General features: G+C 41.0%; 1 protein-coding gene and 1 long non-coding RNA gene across 5 annotated transcripts in view; one reads left to right on the top strand and one right to left on the bottom strand.

The window, feature by feature from the left end:
• Nucleotides 1-19,071, top strand: part of CDK6 (cyclin dependent kinase 6) — a 256,288-nt gene that overhangs the window by 194,896 nt on the left and 42,321 nt on the right. The gene's annotated exons all lie outside the window — the stretch shown is intronic.
• LOC128314791 (uncharacterized) lies at nt 1,997-17,682 on the bottom strand. The gene is made up of 3 exons (XR_008296839.1): nt 17,548-17,682; nt 16,580-16,853; nt 1,997-3,587 (listed from the first exon to the last, which is right to left on the bottom strand). It is a non-coding gene; the product is annotated as an uncharacterized LOC128314791 (long non-coding RNA).

Here is a 19,071-nt window from a genome sequence, read left to right on the forward strand (position 1 = left end):
CCTGTGTGCACCTGTCTCATGGCACTTTTCTCAGCCACTTTCTTCCTGCACACGTACGTCGTCCACCACAGCTACAGTAATGATGTGATGCAGAGCCGTATTCTTTCTTAGGAACCAGACACTTAGCCCTGTTTTGGCCCTGCCCTGCCAGCTCTGTGACTAAAGGCAAGCCATCAGCCTGGAGTTCAGTGTCTTTATCTGTAAAATGGAGAGGCCACGAAAAGACGCAATAGCCATGGTGTCCAAACTCCTCTGCCTAGCTCAGGAACTACTGTCCTTTCTTGCTCCCACACTCCGTTTTATTCAGAGCAGCCTCACTTCATCTTTTTTATATATTGGGCTCCTGAGATTGACAAGAGTTTTAAAACACAGCAGTGGATAATGGCCAAGATTCATTCTAACTCTGATATTCTTTGCTTCTGGGTAAAAGCATGACTTGGTCATTTCTGGAACCCTTGACCATGTCTGGAACAGCTAACATTTGTTGACAGAGTTTATTACATACCCTTGCATGTGGTCCTGAGCACTTGACAAGTATTCTGCAGTTTAATCTCCCCAAGTGACCAGCCCCAGGATCCACATCTGGTCATTGGCAGAACTTGAACTCACAGCTGAAGACCTATAACAGGTACACTGAATTGTAACAAGCAACACTGAATATTAGAGAGACATCAAATAATAGAGAGTAGCATTATAACGGTGTGTGTGTGTGTGTGCGTGCATTTGTTCCTCCCTCTCCACCCTGCTCTTCCTTTACCTAAATATTTGAATATATATAGATATCCCATCCAAAAAGGTCTAAAGCAGCTCTGTCCGATAGAAATACAACGTGAGCCATGGCGTAAGTCAAAATTTTTAGGAGCCTCGTTAAGAGGGGGGGGAAAGAAACAGATAAAATTAGTTTTATTAGTGTATTTTATTTTAAATCAATGTATCCAAAATATTATTTCAGTGTAATGAATATTTAAGAATATGAATGAGCATTTTACATTCTTTCTCATAAGTCTTCAGACTCCAGTGTGTATTTTACACTCACATTTCAGACGAGCCACACGTCAAGTGCTCAGTAGCCACCTGGACTATACTAGACAGCACAGATCTACACCATCAAATAGAAGGAAAAGTAAAGAAAAAAACAGGCTGTCATTTATTGGCAAGAGGAGAAAAAGTGAGTCAGTGCCCTTCTCTCCTAAACTCATTGAATCTCAGTGAGATTCCTTTTTCTTCTGTCTCCTGTGTCTTTTCTAGTTTGGGGTCCTCATATGTAAAACTAAGAGAAATGACGTTGATGCAGGTGCTTGGCCTTTGTCCCTGACTTGGTGGCACTTGAATGCCAACCTGCACATGGTTTGTCAGCACCAGCAGATCTTCCCCACTATGTCCTCTTTTAAAATTGCTTGCACCTGGAGCCTCGCCGTCTCTGTGATCTCTCTACATACCACTTTCAGAAACAAGAATTGCTGAGTGCAGGAACAAATTAGGAGCTGTAGATGCCAGCTAGCTTTATTTAAAAGAAAATAAAAATTTTTAGGGGCACCTGGGTGGCTCAGTCGGTTAAGCGTCCAACTTCGGCTCAGGTTATGAGCTTACAGTCAGTGGGTTCAAGCCCCGCATCTTCAGAGCTGCTTCAGATTCTGTGTCTCCCTCTCTCTCTGCCCCTCCCCCACCCAAGCTCTGTCTCTCTCTCTCTCAAAAACAAGCGCTAAAAAATTTTAAAAAAAGGGAAAAAAATCTTTAACCACAAGGTAAAACAGTATGGTTGCAGAAATGCCAAGTGGTACAGAAGTATAAAAAGTGAATATTATCTTTTCTGTACTCTCATCCAAAATCTGCTTCCCCAAAATAATCCCCTGGATACACCTCCAGATCTTCTTTATTGCAAATTCAAAAGTGTGTATGTTTATAAATGCATATATACATACTCACACAGGCACATCTGTAAATTTATGTCAGAGAGATGGGCTTACACTATATACCACACTCTTCTATACATTGCTTTATTCACTATTTTATTATAATGGGTTATGTCAGTTCATAGATATCTAGCTCATTTTCAAACTGCTGAATAACTGTCAGTTCATTTATTTCACAATTTAGTTTCCCATTCATGGACATTTAGGGGTTGTTTTTAGTCTTCTTGCAAACAATTTTGCAGTAAAATCCTTGTGCTTATTTTGTGGAACATTTGTCCAAGTATTTCTGTATGGTGAATTCCAGAAGTGAAATTACAGGGTCAGATAACATGCATATTTAAAATTCTGCCAGCTAAACCAAATTGCCCTCCAAAAAGCTTCTATTAAACTCGTTTAAATTTAAGGTGGAAGGTAGGATTGAGTTTCTCAAAGATTAAGAAGGGTTGTCAAGACTAAAACAAGATAGACTCTCATGTAAGCCCTGGCTTCCTTCTCTACCTGCATTTTAGAGTAACATTAAGAGGCACTTGGGTGGCTCAGTCAGTTGAGGGTCTGACTTTGGCTCAGGTCATGATCTTGTGGTCTGTTAGTTCAAGCCCCATGTCGGGCTCTGTACTGACAGCTCAGAGCCTGAAGCTTGCTTCAGATTCTGTGTCACCCTCTCTCTTTTCCCCACTTGTGCTCTGTTTCTCTCTGTCTCTGTCTCTTTCTCTCTCAAAAATAAATAAACATTAAAAAAATTTGGGGGGGGGGCGCCTGGGTGGCTCATTTGGCTAAGAGGCTCAGGTCACGACCTCACAGCCTGTGGGTTCAAGCCCCACATCGGGCTCTGTGCTGACAGCCCAGAGCCTGGAGCCTGCTTCAGATTCTGTATCCTTCTCTCCCTCTGCCCCTCCCCCACTCATGCTCTGTCTGTCAATCTGTCTCTCTCTCTCTCAAAAATAAACTCAAAAAAATTTTTAAGAAGATAATATTAAGAGTGAAATATAAGTAATATGGTAATTTTATAAAAACTGTTGTTAAGCTTGGTTTGAAGCATAAGAGACCTCCTTCAACCGTAAAATTCACTGTGGGTTTCCTTTTTATCAGTTGTATAGTGATAGGGAAGGAATCAACCTCCTTTTGTCAGTTTAAAAAAAAAATTATCTCAAGATTAAAGTCCCCAGCAGTTTTGCAGAGTAGTTTTTTTTTCCAGTTGACAGACAACATGAAGGTCATTCTGCAGAGCTCCAGAGTGCCTAGGCTTGGAGAATAATGTGTATTGATTTCTGATCTTCCTTCAGGGCAACACTTGGAACGTGGCCCTCTCTTCACATTGCCTTCCTTCTTAGTCTTCTTATTTTCCAGACCCCGTGCATATTCACTTCAGATTTTGCATTCTGAGTCTACTCACTGGAATTGTTTCAGAAGCCCTTGCATTGCTAGCACTAATAGTCTCTGTTCTACCTTGGTCATAAAGTCTCCGGTCTTCCTGGTCACCTCTTTCAGCCATTGTTTGGGATAAAAACATTTGGTTTGAGACCAGAAGCCATCCACTTCTTATTATAGAACAGCGGCAGAGAAAGTAGCTATTTTATACAGTGAGAGCCAATTCTTAACAGTCTAATCTTCAGTTAATGGCAAACTTGTCTTCGTTGTCCCCTGGCTCCCATGAATAAGAGATGCCTCTTAGCCCTGCAAAATAAAAAGTATCAGGCCTTCACAGAATTACTTCAGCTGGAGTTTGGACCTCTGATTTGGGTCAAGTCTGGCCTTGGTAATTCCTTCAAAGCTTCATGTAACATTTTATTTGTGGCTTTACAACGATCTTGCATATTTACTAGACAAGACAATAATTCTCTCTATTCGGGAGACTTTTACTATATACCTGAATAGTTTTCCACAGAACGGTATTAAGGCACCAAATTAGAACAAATAGTAAGATGTGACAAATGATTCTACTTGGTCTTGTCCTAAAATGATAGGGTGTAATGACAATCTGTCCATAACTCCATGTGGCCCAGTGCTGTGGGGTGGTCTGGTCTATCTGGTACCCATGCTTCATTGTTTCACACTGAGTTTCTGCCTCCCATCGGCCTTCTCAGGGTGACTAGATGAGCTAGTCTTATCAGATGACCATTGCAAGGGACTATTCAAAAAGCAGGTTTCCATTGGAAATTAGATTTTACTGTGAGGTGAATTGGATAGTGCTAGTTCTTTTCTTATCGCTGGCACAGTTCTAGTTTGCTGGACATTCTCAGTCCAAAACCTGGGAGAAGATTCAAAACCTTAGAATCAAGCATCAGGAGGCTGCCAAATGTGTTTGCGCTATGTTGCCCAACCATTTAATAATCACATAACATACTAATATTTTGATATTCAGAAGTAATTTGGAAGCCAGTTGCTCTGTGTTTGGCTGCTCAGAGTCCTATTGGATTCTACAGGTAACAGCATGCAGTAAAGTTAATTTGGAAGACAGTCAGTTAAATGGTATATAGTCCTGATTAAAAATGGGAATGAATTGAATATATGGACATTTCACATTTTTTCTCTAAACTGGCACCTTTTTTTAAGGATTACAAATTAACAGCTTCTTGTAGTGCCTCTGTGAGCCCTCAATCAAAAGTCATTAAAAATGTTAAGAGCTTGTAGTTTAAAATGATACCTACTACCCCTCTCTCAGTTTCTGACACCAGAATTAAAACTGGCACTGAAATAATTATCAGAATTATTTGGAAAAATTCCCATTTAGCCTGAACTAGATTTAAAAACCCATTTGGGGGCACCTTGGTGACTCAGTCAATTAAGCCTTCAACTCTTGATCTCAGCTCAGGTCTTGATCTCAGGGTCATTAGTTCAGGCCCCACATTGGGCTCTGTGCTGGGCTGGAGCCTACTGGATAGGTAGGTAGGAAGATAGATAGATAGATAGATAGATAGATAGATACCCATTTGGTGACTTGGGTTTGTTATGTGCACCTAAAAATTGTTAGATAGACCTTTTTTCCTCTCTCTCCTTCCCTTGTTTCAGAAACACAGGTTGACTCCAATTCAGAAAACAGCTGTTCCCACCACTGTTTCTGTTGAGATCTCCACTGTGTGTTGCCTCCCCTCTGCCATCAGCATGGTATCTCTTTCTTTTGCAGGTATGAGTGTGTATACCAGAAAAACAGATGCAAAAAGGGAACAGGGGAGCTGAGAAGAATGGGATATTTAGGAGGTAGACACGCGAGAGCAATATTAGATGAAACATGGTAGATGTTAAAAATGGAGCTAAGAGCTGGGATGCCTGGGTGGCTCAGTTGGTTAAGCATCTGACTTTGGATTTTGGCTCAGGTTATGATCTCACAGTTCACGAGATTGAGCACCATGTTGGGCTCCATGCTGAGAGCATGGAGCCTGCTTGGGATTCTGTCTCTCTGACCCTCACCTGCTCGTGCATTCTCTCTCTCACTCTCTCATCAAATAAACATGTAAACTTTAAAACATTTTTAAAATTAATCTAAGAGCTACTCAGAGAGTACTCAGTATTTACATAATGCATTCAAAGTAATGTCTACATTTTGTTGCCTACAACTTGTCTGGATTGATTGACCCTCTTTGAAGAATGAGAAAACCAAGCCAATTAAAAGAATAAAATTCTTATGACTTCTGAAAAAATACTACTGATCAAGAGAAGTAACATTATCCAGAAGCCTAAGTAAAAGATATAAAACTGAAAAGATTAGTGAAATCAGAAGAAATTTTCTAAAAATTAGTAGACTAATTGAAAGAATACTAGAAGACACACTCTCCAAAACAAACAAAGGCCGCAAGAATTGAACATTCTGAAATGTAAAAATAGCAAACTAAAATGGAAAGGGAAGTGGATGAGATGTGGAATTGTGAGGAAACCCAGTACAGTGGCACAATTAAAATCTGGTCAGAGGGAGTAAGAAGTAGAATTAATACTATAGGAAATTGAATCATTGATTTAAAGGACAGTATTGAGACATTGTCACAGAATGCTGAGGAAAAGAACAAAAGGTTTGAAATGGTAAGAAAATAACAAATATGAAGAATAGAGAATGGAACTCTGGTTTAAGAAATTGATGGCCTTGGGGCACTTAGGTGACTCAGTTGGTTAAGCATCCGACTTCAGCTCAGGTCATGATCTCACATCACAGCTCATGAGTCCGAGCCCTGCATTGGGCTCTGTGCTGACAGCTCAGAGCCTGGAGCCTGCTAAAGATTCTGCGTCTCCCTCTCTTTCTGCCCCTCTCCCACTTGCTCACACGTGCATGCTCTCTCTCTCGCTCTCTCTCTCTCTCTCTTTCTGTCAGAAATAAATAAATATTTTAAAAAAAGAAAAAAAAATTGATGGCCTTGAAATGCAGTAATCAAAAACATAATTATAGAAATGTGTTCCTGAACAGAGACAGGACTTGGGTATGTGGATTAAAATGTCTCAGAATATTTGGATGGAAAACATTGAAAAAGAGACCCTAGTAGTTTGAGTGCTCAGGGCTGTGAGTACAGAAAATTCCATTTGGATCGACTAAAGAATAAGGAATTTATTAGTTCACATGAATGGTGATTCCAGAGATAGGTGAGCTTCAGGGTTGGCTTAATCCAGAGGCTGCAGCTCCATTTCTCTAAGATCCCCTTGTCTATGTCTTGGCATCTTAGAAGACTGTCTTCCCGCATGGCAAAGTGGTTATAGCGGTTCCAGGTTTCACACCTGCACACCAGGACACTCAGACAAAGAACACATTCTCTGGACCAGGGCTCCAAAGAAAAGTGCAAAATTTATCCTTAGCACTGCTTATGGTCTATGCCTGCACTTGAACCAAGGACTGAGACCAGAGGAATGGATTCTGTTGACCAGATAGATGGTGGTCTGAAGAACATCAAGTTCTCTTACAAGGTGAAAGGGAAAAATGGATACTAGGGAGGCAACCCACGGAATCTGCCACAAAGACTGTCACAGAGCACACCTGGCGAATGTCTGAACTGCATGGAGAAAGGGAAAAGCCTACAAAGAACAAACTAATTTATTTGACAGTTATACAAAAAGGAAAGTTGGACTGGCTTCAAATTTCTCTTTTATTTAACCTTTAAAAGGCACACGAGATTAGAGAAAAATCTATAGCTTTGTCGGGGGGAGTCTGTGCCCAAGAACTTTATACTCAGGTGAGTTATCTTAAATAAGTGAAGGCAGGGGCACTTGGATGTCTCAGTTGGTTAAGCATCCTACTTCAGCTCAGGTCATGATCTCACTGTTCATGGTTTCGAGCCTTGTGTCAGGCTTTGTGCTGACAGCTCGGAGCCTGGAACCTGCTTCAGATTCTGTGTCTCCCTCTCTCTCTCTCCCCTTCTCCTGCTTTTGCTATGTCTCTCTGTCTCTCAAAAATAAATGTTAAAAAACATTTAAATAGGTGAAGGCAACAGAAAAGGTTCCTATGTACAAGGATTCAGTTACTGTTTGTTTGTTTAATACAATTTGAGCAAATTTGAGCTAACTGAAAGAGATACCAAAATTAGCACATCAAGAATGGGAGGCCACAGTCTGAAAGGACTGGCTGTCTACAGACCGAACACCCAACTTTTCACAGACATTCTGAGGAGAACTGGGACTTAAGCAGACCTCACCTGTTTGTACTGGCCATACTAATGACCCTATAGGAATGTGGTTAGGTTAGTATATTTTTCACAACAGGATCTGGATGAAGCTTAAAAGCAAATAATTCCATTATGAATTAATAGTCCTTATTATGAGACTAGCCCTATAATTGGACTTCAGAAATTCCCCTGAAAAAGCTTCAGGCAGAGAGTACCATCAGATTTAAAAGTCTAATTAAATACGACTAAAATTATGTTTCATTTTAGCCCACCTATAAGTAGAAAAAAAAATGGTTTCTAAAGACCTTTAAAAATAACAGAAGGGTAGGTCAAAGTGAAACACTAAAGATGAAATAGAAAGGGAGGTAAATGGGATAAACAGTTATGAAGATGGAAATGGAGTAGCTAAATTAAAGTCCCTTAAGGAGGCACAGAAAGCTGAATTGACCCTTAAGAAAACTGCAGAAGTGATACAAAAGACAGATTGGGTTAAACTTTCAGGTTGGTGATTTGTTCCTCCTGATATCATAATTTCTGGCATCTTCCCATTTTTCTTGAACGCTGACTTTTTCTATTTAAAGATTATATTAATACAAAAAGTGGAATTGATCAAAATGTTCAACATCAATGGAATTGCTTCATAAAATAATTGTATCAATATAATTTATGAAAAGTTATAAATTATCTCTCATGATATTCACATTGTTGGATATCTTAGGGTTGCTAGTAGTACTGCATCCCGTACCCATTGTTAAAATACTGGCATACTTCCATACCCATTAGTACAAAAGCCACTGCCCGGAGCACTCTAGCTGCCTAGATGCTGCTGCATCCCCCAAAGGGTCACCATCTGGCATGCCAGGGTTGGTCCAGAATCCTGCTCCTGCCCTTCCATGTTAAAAAAAAATTGGGGTGTTTTTTGTTGTTGTTGTTTTTTCACTATTATCTCAGTCAATGGAGATGCACTCCTAGGTATATACATTTGCAGTAACCCTCTTTGAAGTTCCTGGAAATCATCCTGTGCTTCTGCCCATCATTTCTTCCAGCTCCCATTTGAACAATTGTTGATCTAAGGCAATTCATTATGCAATTTATGTCATAGACCTTCTACCAGTCCCTAACTGGCTGCTGATCTTTACCCTATTTCTTGGACCTAAAAAGTCTTCTGGAAGCAGAGTAAAACTTGGAATTTAACATCAAGCTGTGAAATTCTCCCTTTGTTTTGTTTTGTTTTTAAGTTTATTTATTTTGAGAGAGATATATAGAGCAAGTAGCAGAGGGGGCAAACAGAGAGGGAGACAATACCAAACAAGCTCTGCGCTGTCTGCGCAAAGTCCATTTTGGGGCTGGAACTCGCGAACAGTGAGATCATGACTTGAGCCAAATCAAGAGTCATATACTTAACCAACTGAGCCACTCATGTGCCCTTGTTTGGGATTTTTGTTTTTGTTTTTTGTTTTTGAAATAGTGTTAGTGTTATCATTCACTGCTGTTTAGCGATCTTGGCCAGAAACGTTCATCAAAAGTTGTACCAAAATGGCCCATAAATATGTCTGTACCCTACTCCCTGTGAATTTGTTTCCTTATAATGGCAAAAGGGATTTGGGAGATGTAATTAAGGTTATGAACTTCAAAATAGGAAGATTATTCTGGATTATCTGGGTGGGCCAAATCTAATCACAGGGGTCCTTTAAAAGAGAGAACTTTCTCAGGCTAGAGGCAAGAGATGGGGCAGAAGGGGAAGTCAGAGAGATTCTAAGTGTGAGAAGGATTCAGCCCACTGTTGCTGCCTCTGAGCCGTAGGGGCCACATTAAGAACCAAAGGGAGGCCCCTAGGAGCTAAAAGTGGCCTTCACTTGACAGCCAACAAGGAAGCAGGAACCTCAGAACAGCAACTGTATGGAGCTGAATTCAGCCAACTCCCCGAATGAGATGTGAAGCAGTATATACCCCAGAACCTCCAGAATGGATTGCAGCCAGCCAGTGCTTCAATTTCAGCTTTATAAGACTCTAGCAGAGAACCAGCTGAGCCCAGCCAGCCCTAGACTTTTGATCTACAGAACTGTGAGGTGGATCATGGGTGTTGTTGAAGCCAGTACACTTATCATGATGTGTTACAGCAGCAAATAGAAAATTAACAAATATACCAACATATAAAAGAATGGCAACACTGCAACAAAACCAGTGGAATAAACTGTAAACATTGCAGAGTACAGAAAAGCTGTTGAATTGCTGAATTCAGAAAAGCTGTTGAATTGCTTTCTGGCTGAGAATGTCTACACAGTGAGGAGCACCAGTTCCAAAGGCCAAAAGGACCTAGTGGTACACTCAGCCAGCAGTAGGCACTCAACTAAGAGCATACAAAGGATTGAGTATTAGGGGCATGGGGCGGGGGGGCGGGGGGGGGGGGGCATGGGGCGGTGGTGTATGCCTGAATATGCATACACATGTATATCATTTTTTTGTAAGAAAGATATTTTAGAGATGAACCATTTCAACAAAGTGGCCTTGAGCATTACTGTGATTAAAAGAGGATGAGTATATTAGTAGTGTCTTATTTCTTTATGTAAGGTTAATGTTGTACATGTTGTACGTAGTAACAAATCAGTGAAAAGAAATCATGCCAGGGGAAGATTGTTTTGACAATGGGTACATGCTGTCTCTTTTGTATTTTCTTTCTTCTGGCACAACTGTAAAACTTTGACAGACTTTTCAAGTTGTGTTAGCATGTGTTCTGGGTATAATTTTATGGTCCCTGAGCTCTGCAGGCTACTTACATAAGGCTTCTTGACCCAACTGGAAGGTTTGGCGAATTGCTTTGTGGTCTGAATTGCACTTGTAATATGGAAGTTTGCTGATACATGCTGTAATTCCAAATGTAGTAGAGTGTAAGTAGGGATCAATAACTCTCGAGCCAGACTGCCTGGGTTTAAATCCCAGCTCTTTCACTTACCAGCTGTGGAGCCTTAGCCAGTTACTTACTCTCCCTGTGCCTCAGTTTCCTTTTCTGTGGAAATGGATAATAAGAGTACCTGTCTCCTAATTTATTGTGAGAATTTAATGTAAAGTGCTCAAAATAACACCTATCACATTGATTGGCAGCAATAAATGTTGGCTATAATTATGATTGTTAGGCTTTGTGGAAAAATGGAAATATTCCTGAAATTGGGGCTTTTCAGACCCAAGAAAACAGAAGATCCTGAGGATCCCCTCAAGTTAAGATGATCCTACACATCCTGTATCAGCTACCCAAATCAGGAAATCTTTTCTGTACCTGTCCACTCTTATTTTCCACTTCAATTCAAATTAGTGAGGCTTTATAGATAATGTTGGCATTATGGTATATTCCTTACCATAAAAATCTTTATCTTTTTAACACCTCTAAAGGACATTTCTCTATCTGCTGTTTCATAGAATAGTGTTTCATAAGATGTGATATAAGGCATGCTGTGAAGTAGTAGGATAATACTAAAACAATCTTCTGACAAACGCTGGGTTAAACAAAAGTTTCCTTACTTGGGACTGACTCATCAGAGCTCTTAATATTAATGTAGATTTTAGAATTTCCGGGATATATAGTGCATTGCTCCCCAAACATCTTTAACCACAGAACTTTTTTTTTTTTTTGTCATCAAGATATGCCTGTTAAAGTTTACTGGAAGTATTCTGCACATCCAGTTTGGGAGGAAACTGCCCTAAAATATGAGTGTTATTTTACCAAGATTATTTCAGATTTATGGTTAAGATTTTTATGAACTGTATTTTTGCTGTAAAGGAGATTTTATAGTTACCCATCTCAAATATATATCTGTATGTATGTGTATCTAAATTAGACTTCAATAAAACAGTGAAGAGTTTAATTTTTATTTTGTAGATTAAAAATGGCCCTGGTGAGGTCGGATTAGTAATTTTTCCCAATAATCCTTCTCTGACAGAGATACTGAGAATTGTGTTGCAGAAGGACATGATCCTGCACTTGGCCAAGACTGAGTCATCAAATACATATTGAATTGGGCATTCTAGGTCTGTTATCCATAAACTGAGTGAGGCCTTTTGAAAACAATTTATATTTTCAGCCAGCACCATTTACTGAGATGGTAAATTCTATAAGGTGAAGAAATTCCTCTTTTGTCCTAAATTTACCTCTCCTAAATGTTAGGGATTTACCCCTTGTTTTGATATTCATGTTTGGTGAACACAACCATGTTTCCTCTGGTTGATTTTAAGACTTTGGCCTTATCTCCCTCTGGGGTTTTACTTTTCTGAACTAAAAAGTCCCCATTCTTCAGTCTGTCCATTGACTAATGGCAAGAGCTGTGAAGCATCTGAGATTTTACCCTCCTTGCAAGCTAACAAATTAGCCTGCCACAGTTTCATGGAGGCTGGCAGAAGACACAAGACTTCTAGCTGAGAGACAAGGACAGTTTATTACTACCAGCAATAGCAGCAGCTAGAGTACCAGTGTATGCACAGTTCCCTTAGGGAAATGAGAAGAGGGCCAGTGGGTTGTGTTACACAATCAGACTCCAGGGAACCTGACTCTTCTAATGGGCAGCATGTCCACCTGACCTTTGCCCCAGCAGGAGACATTATTATGTTGAAGAGTAAACCGACCTGCTGGTGCTCTAGAGGGAGATACTGTCTATCTTCCAAGGCTGTTCACTTGAAAATCTAGTCCAGGACAAAAGCTGCCAGTGCCTCTAACTCAAAAGATGCACAAAAACACAAGGTTCCCATGCAGAATTATAACAGCTGTCCGTTCCATCCCTTACATCACGATTCTTTCCTCTGCTTTCATCACATACGTACCAAGATCTGTTGCCAGACCTGCAGTATTTAGATGAATATAAGTTTATAAGTGAATGCTTTATGTCTTGTCACAGAACATAAACTCCACAGGGAAAGGGACATTTGCTTTGTTTACTTGGATATCCCAAGGGCATAGAACTGTATCTTGCACATGGCATTCCATAAATATCTGTTGAATGAGTCCATGAATACCCCAAATCCTTTTTATTGAGATTCATACGTGTATTGGCTTTGCCATGCAGATGCAGCAATTATATCCATGCCTCCAAGGGACTGCTTGCAGTGATTCCTGAAGTCCTTGCCTGAACTATTCCCTGCCCACCCCCCAATTCACCTCCTGACTGCTCCATTTCATCCTTCAGATTTCATCTTAAATGTTACTTCCTCAAAGAGGTCTTCTCTAATGCAAAATAAAATCAGAATCCTGTGGTATTTTCACTGGAATAGCACCTTGTTCTTTTCTTTTGTAGCACTTACCACAGTTTGCAAATACATGTTTATTATAATAGTGTTTCCAGGTTTAAAACCCGTCTGTCTCACCACTCATGCTGACCACCATATACCTAACATCTAACACCCATGGCATAAAGTAGGCCCTGAGCAAACAAGTATTGAATGCATGAATGAATCAACATGCAGCCTATGGCTCACAGCCTATTCTGAGTAGTTTGGACATAAAGTGGACCCGAATGCATCATTCAGTCCTTGCCTTCCTCAAAATAGTTTTGCCATATTTCTCCCCAGTCACACAGTCTCCACATTTTTCTTCAGTGAAGTTTGGTTTTTACTTAATATTCCCAGAAAGCACTTATTTTAAATATTGAAACGTTACATCCTTTTACTAATCAAAATGATATAAACATATTAAGTAGACACTGGTTCTAACATGTTTCCTCTGGGTACTTCTGATGTTTACACTTCTAAATATTCAGTCCACTTGAATCATAAGGAAATGAAACTTTACCAAAACCAGGGATTCCTATGGGTTTTTTTCTCTGAAAAACCTACCAGGTGGTTAAGATTATTCTGGGCACTATGGAAGATAGCAAAGAAGTAAAAAGAAAAGACCACTTCTCTCTTATACGTGCCAAGGTTGGTGGCCAGGACCTCAAAGAGGTTATAACCTACATGAACAAATAAGAAAAATGGACCTGATGTGTTAGGATGTCACGATTCGCAAGTGGACCGCAATCTGTGCACATGTAAGTTCTAAGCTACGTGGTCCAGTTTTAAATACTACAAGAGCTTAGAAAAGCTCCATATCATTCTGAACTGGACTAGAAAAATAGAGACTTCACGAAGTTAGTCCTGAGCTGGATCTTGGAGATAGTCAATTGGATCTTTAACAAGAACTGCATTAGACAAGCCACAGGAATAGCAGTGTGTTCTGGGAAAAGCATGGCCTGTCTGGAGTGGAAGGTGTAATTTGGGAAATAGTATGTTTTATGGACAATCCCTGCTGGACTGTGAGAGCTGCACACACGATCTTTAGGACCCCTTTTCCAGTCAGTTTAACGGTGCCCAGCGATGAAGCCACACCTGTGGGCAAATACAGGTGGGATGAGAGAGGCCAAAAGATGGAGCCCTTCTAAGGAGTATCCATGAAGTAAAAAAAAACTCTAAAGGAAAGACTTGGAAGATCATCCAGTGTACTCACAAAGTCCAGCTATTACCAGAGATGAAAGGGAAGCGAGAGGCATGAAGAACAATAGGAAAGAGTGTTCCCCAGGCCCCTCCAACTGCCTGTTTACAGTAGGGGAGGAGCAGCGGGCCGCCCAGATGGCAGAGCCGAAGTTAGAATGATGCTTCCTTGCCCTAAGACCTCATTAGGAAATCCTGTTTGTGACAGTGGCTTCACTGCAAAGTAATCAGCAGCCCTCCTTGTGTGGTAGAAGCACACTTCTGGATTGAACTACAGTTTCTAATGAGCTTGAAATCTTATTATCACGTGCACTCGGCAAGATAGAAACTGCGGATCAGGTGAGGCTTGGATCAGACCTTATTTTGCAAGCGTTTACTTATCTTTCTTGTGCCACTGAAATGCTGGTAACACAATAGTTTAAAAACAAGATAAGCCTCCTCTTTCTTCCTGTATGGGTATGTTAGGGAATGATGGTTTTGATGGCCTTTAAAAAGCAGGAAAGGGCAAAGCCCTGTGATGCCATTTCTTTGGCATTGTGTTACTTCATTAATAGAATTCTCTTAAAAGCCTAGGAAACACAGCTTAAGATTGGTGAGAGCTGGGTGAAAACACCCTGGAATCCAAATCAAATTAACCAGAAGGTTCATCTCCAAAGAGATCCCCTTTTATGTCCACACTTGGGGTCTATGCTTTTCCCCTCTTTTGCTTCTGCCACTCAAGTGCTTTTGGATATGGAGGTAGACAATTTGCTTTCTATGCCAAGCCTCATGAAATAGGATTTTCTTCCCTCGAAGACAGGTGGCCAAGCTGTGACAGAGAGGGCCCTGCCTGGCTGGCTGCTAGCCTCTTTGGAGACACAGCCCTGCCCCGGCACAGCGCCAGGCCACATATCTGACCCTATGACCTCACGGTCTGGAGGCCCACACTGGCAGCCCCAGGTGCTGACAGCTTCGGTCAGTTGGTGTGAAGTTCCACTGGCAGACAAAGCAGGACAGCATGCTGCTCCATGTCACTTCTGTGTGATGGAAGAAACCAAGGCCCTGGATATTTGTGACACAATAAAATGGCTGCTCTGATCATTCGAGTACAGGCTTTCCTCCCTCTTTTTTGCGGGGGGACTAGGCCTTGGGAAAGGAGCGTTGGCCTTGTCAGACCGTACACGTTACTTAATGGGTAATTCTGCACTTACTCTGTGCATCTCTGTGCATCAGGAGCAGATTTCACAAGCCTTTTTCTTTGAGATTAGATTAGTCATTAGGGTTAATTATTTGGTATAGAGGAAGTATTACAATGGAGAAAAAATAGACTTCTGGAAGCCAGGGAGTAGAGGGTCTTGGAATATCAAATTGCCCCATGTAGAGAGCATACAACCATTTTGTTACAGGCTTTGAACACAAGAAAATAATCATGATTCCAATCCTCTAAACATCAAAAATACTGCCTTCTTTACTGTAAATGGCCTCCAGTGCCAGTCCCACATATCTTTAGGGGGTTTCCCTTCCCTCAGAGAAAATGCAATCAGATTCTAGTAAAGAAGGAGCCTGGGTCTTCTGTGCTGTTGCCTTCAGCCGACTCTCCAGAATCTCTACTCTTGAGATGATAAAATAACCATTTTCAGAAATACAAATAGGCTGGGTCAGGACTCCCCAGTGCCAACTATGAAAAAGCCTTTGGTTCTGAGTGCCGTATCTGACCACTACACAGATTGCATTGGTGGGAAAAAAATTGGAACCAGTTCACTGCTTTTGCCTTCTCCTGTCCCCCTCAGGGCTCATATGTGAATAGCACATTTGGCTTTGTTTCCTTAGGACCCTCCGGACCCATTTCTTTTCTTTCATCATCTTTCCTAGAACTGATTATCACCATTCCACAGGGAAGAAACAAATGGTACACTTACTTGGATGAACTCCGCAAAACACAAAGAGCTTCTCTCTTATCCCTGATTCTGAAGTGATTTGATTTTCCGTATTAAAAAAAAAAAAAAAATAGGGGCGCCTGGGTGGTTCAGTTGGTTAAGGCATCTGACTCTTGATTTCGGCTCAGGTCCTGATTTCATGGTTTGTGAGATCTGTGAGATCGAGCCCCACATCGGGCTCTGCGCTGGCAGCAGGGAGCCTGCTTGGGATCCTCCCTCCTCCCTCTCTCTTTGCCCCTCCCGTGCTCTCTTGGTCTCTCAAAATAAATAAATAAACTTTTTTTAAAAAATTAGAACAGTCCTAGGCCGAAGCATAAAATCTCAATTTATATCTAATTTGAGACATTTTTAACTACCGGGAGAAAGCACTAGTGATAAAGCACATGGATTGTGAAGTGTAGTGGTTGACCTCCTTAACAGAACCCAAGGAAAGCATTCTTGAACAATGCCTGAAAATTCCAACTACTTTCACAGACGAAAGGGACGTGAATAGACCTCATCGGCTCTGCCTCTTCTGTGTCATCTTTTAGATTAAATGGCACCCCCTTTAGGTGGCCATCCCTCATTGCTCTGTTGTTCCCCACCAGAGCATCTTACTTACTTCAAAGCACTCACTGCTTATCTAACGATTATTTTCCTTTCTCTCTCCCTAAACCGTAAGCCCCACAAGGTCAGGGACCACCCACGTCAGTCCTGTCGTTTCTGTAGTCCCCACGCTCACCATGGTGAAGAGTCTGTCACAGACCCCCAAACGCGTGGAAGGAACAAATGAGCTACTGAAGTGCTAGGTGGCAAACGCACTCTGTGTTCTCCGCCGGCTCGCGGTTACTTGGGATCCCCTCTTTTCTTGGGTTCAACCAAAGAACATTACTTGGTCTCAACATCAAGCTCACCAGGATGGTTTCCATTCATTCGTTTTTCTTTTTGAAAACCTGGAAATTTTTGTTCAGGCAGGGTCTCAAGTCCCAAGTCCGCACACGGTTCCATAGGCCTGTCTGAAGGACACCATACAGTGAAACAGCCACAAACTGGCTTTGGAGCATCTGATGTTGCCTCCACCACTTCTTAGATGGGTAGTTATGACTCATTATTAACCATCTCTCGACCTCAGTTTCCTCAACTGTAACATGAGGGTATTATTATAGACTTCCCACTTAGGGTTGATCTGAGGTTAAATGAAACAGTGCATGTAAAGCACTGAGCTCTGTGTTTTGCATTGCCTATGCTTCGTAAAACCGAGCCACTGTTATTATTGTTTATGTTGTTAAAGCACCTGGGTGTGTCATGTTTCTAGATCAGGATAAGGGCTAGATTCTTGTCACAAGTAATATCGGATGTTAGAAGAATTTAGTCAAAAAGCCTCGGGCCTGGAGTGCCAGGATTTGGGACAGAACCTCATGCCTAGGGCACAGAGCATGAACTTAGGTCACAGCTGACTGGGCAGTATGGCCAAATGACTCAATAATGAAGTAATGACTAATCTTTGCAGGGCTCCCTGTGTCCCCTCCACCCCACCACAGTCACCACAAAGGCTAAAACTGATCCTGGCATCTGGCAAGAGGCTGTGAGCATACGATGAGTTTCAGTAAACCCATCTAATAAGATTAGAGAAACCAGACAGTGCACTCTTCTGGTGAGGGGTCTACTCACTCCTTGAAAGGGAGGAACGGGGGCTCCAGTTTTCTTTACCTCGGTGCCTTACAGAATAGAGGGTGCAGTTCCCAACGTGCATCGGGCCTCATGGAGTCTTGCTCTGAGCCACAGGAAGCAGTGCCTCACACCAGCTCATAGGGAAACTCCAGACAGTCAGCAGGAAGAAACTCAATCACAGATGAAAATGATCTTGTCTCACTATTCTATGCAGTTTTTGGGAGCAGCCAGGGAGGGGCAAGGAGGGGGGTGGGGAAAAGGAGACGTTTGGCTATGACAAATTCATTGAACAGAGTGTACTTTAACCATTTCCTTTCGTATCTGGTGTTGCATGGTTGCCTTATTGGTTTCAATCAAGAAAAGAGCCACTTACGCATTTAATGATTTTACTGGATATAATTGCCTTTCATACCGCTTTGTGAGGCAGATGCTCCCCTCTGCCATCTCAGTTGGAACTCAGAGAGAAGCCCCATTTGTTTAATATTTCTAAACCATACAGTGTCAACAATCTGTACTTTTTAAATAATCTTTCATTCTATGTAAGGTTTTTTTTTAATAGTATATATTATGTTCCTTCAATTAACAAAAGTAATACATGGGTATTTTAGGACTGTTTTGAAAATATGGTTAAAGAGGGGTACCTGGGTGGTTCAGTCAGTTGAGCATCCAACTCTTGGTTGCTGCTCAGGTCATGATCTCATGGTTCGTGAGATCAAGCCCTGTGTCAGGCTCTGTGCTGACAGCACGAAGTCTGCTTAGGATTCTCCTCTCTCTCTCTCTCTCTCTCTCTCTCTCTGACCCTTTCTGCTCTCTCTCTCTCAAAAATAAATAAATATTAAAAATATAAATATATATGTGAGAAAAGAATATAAGATAAGCCTAGAGCATCTTGCTGTACCAGAAAGTAAGAAAATAATAAAAATGGGAACATGTCAGAAGCACACGGAATTTGGCTTGAGGAGACCCCTGGACAAATCTGAGACAATTTGAGCATGAAAATATGATTACATACTACTATAATTACATATTAATGGATTATAACCCATTAAAAATAATGAGTTATTTTATCAAATAAAAAAATCCATGAGTCCATACTGACATAAATAGGTAAAAAGAAGAGAAGAAAAAGCTCTTTCTTACAGTAGAATGGTAACTAATAAATACAAAAGGAATGATAGTGTTAGAAAATCATCAACAGATGCTAAAACTTTGAGTGAACATTTGATACAGATCAGGAGATTTACATCATTTCAAAATTGATTTCTATAAAATACTTTCTCTTTTACAAAGGTAAGGAGAAAGAAGAAGAAAGAAAAATAAACCATAAGCCAGTGACCCAAAGATTACTGTTACTGATGGTTTAGCAAGTTGTCTTTTGACTGTTTTCCTATGCACTATAACCTTTTGACTTTCTTATAAAAGTGAGCTCATGTTTTTTTGTAACCTACTTTTCTCATGCAAAAATACATCCTGACCCTGGGGCAGCTGGGTGGCTCAATTGGATAGGCATCCACTTCAGCTCAGGTCATGATCTCACGGGTTCGTGAGTTTTAGCCCGCATCA

Source organism: Acinonyx jubatus, chromosome A2 (assembly GCF_027475565.1).
Source record: "Acinonyx jubatus isolate Ajub_Pintada_27869175 chromosome A2, VMU_Ajub_asm_v1.0, whole genome shotgun sequence".
NCBI classification, from domain to species: domain Eukaryota; kingdom Metazoa; phylum Chordata; class Mammalia; order Carnivora; family Felidae; genus Acinonyx; species Acinonyx jubatus.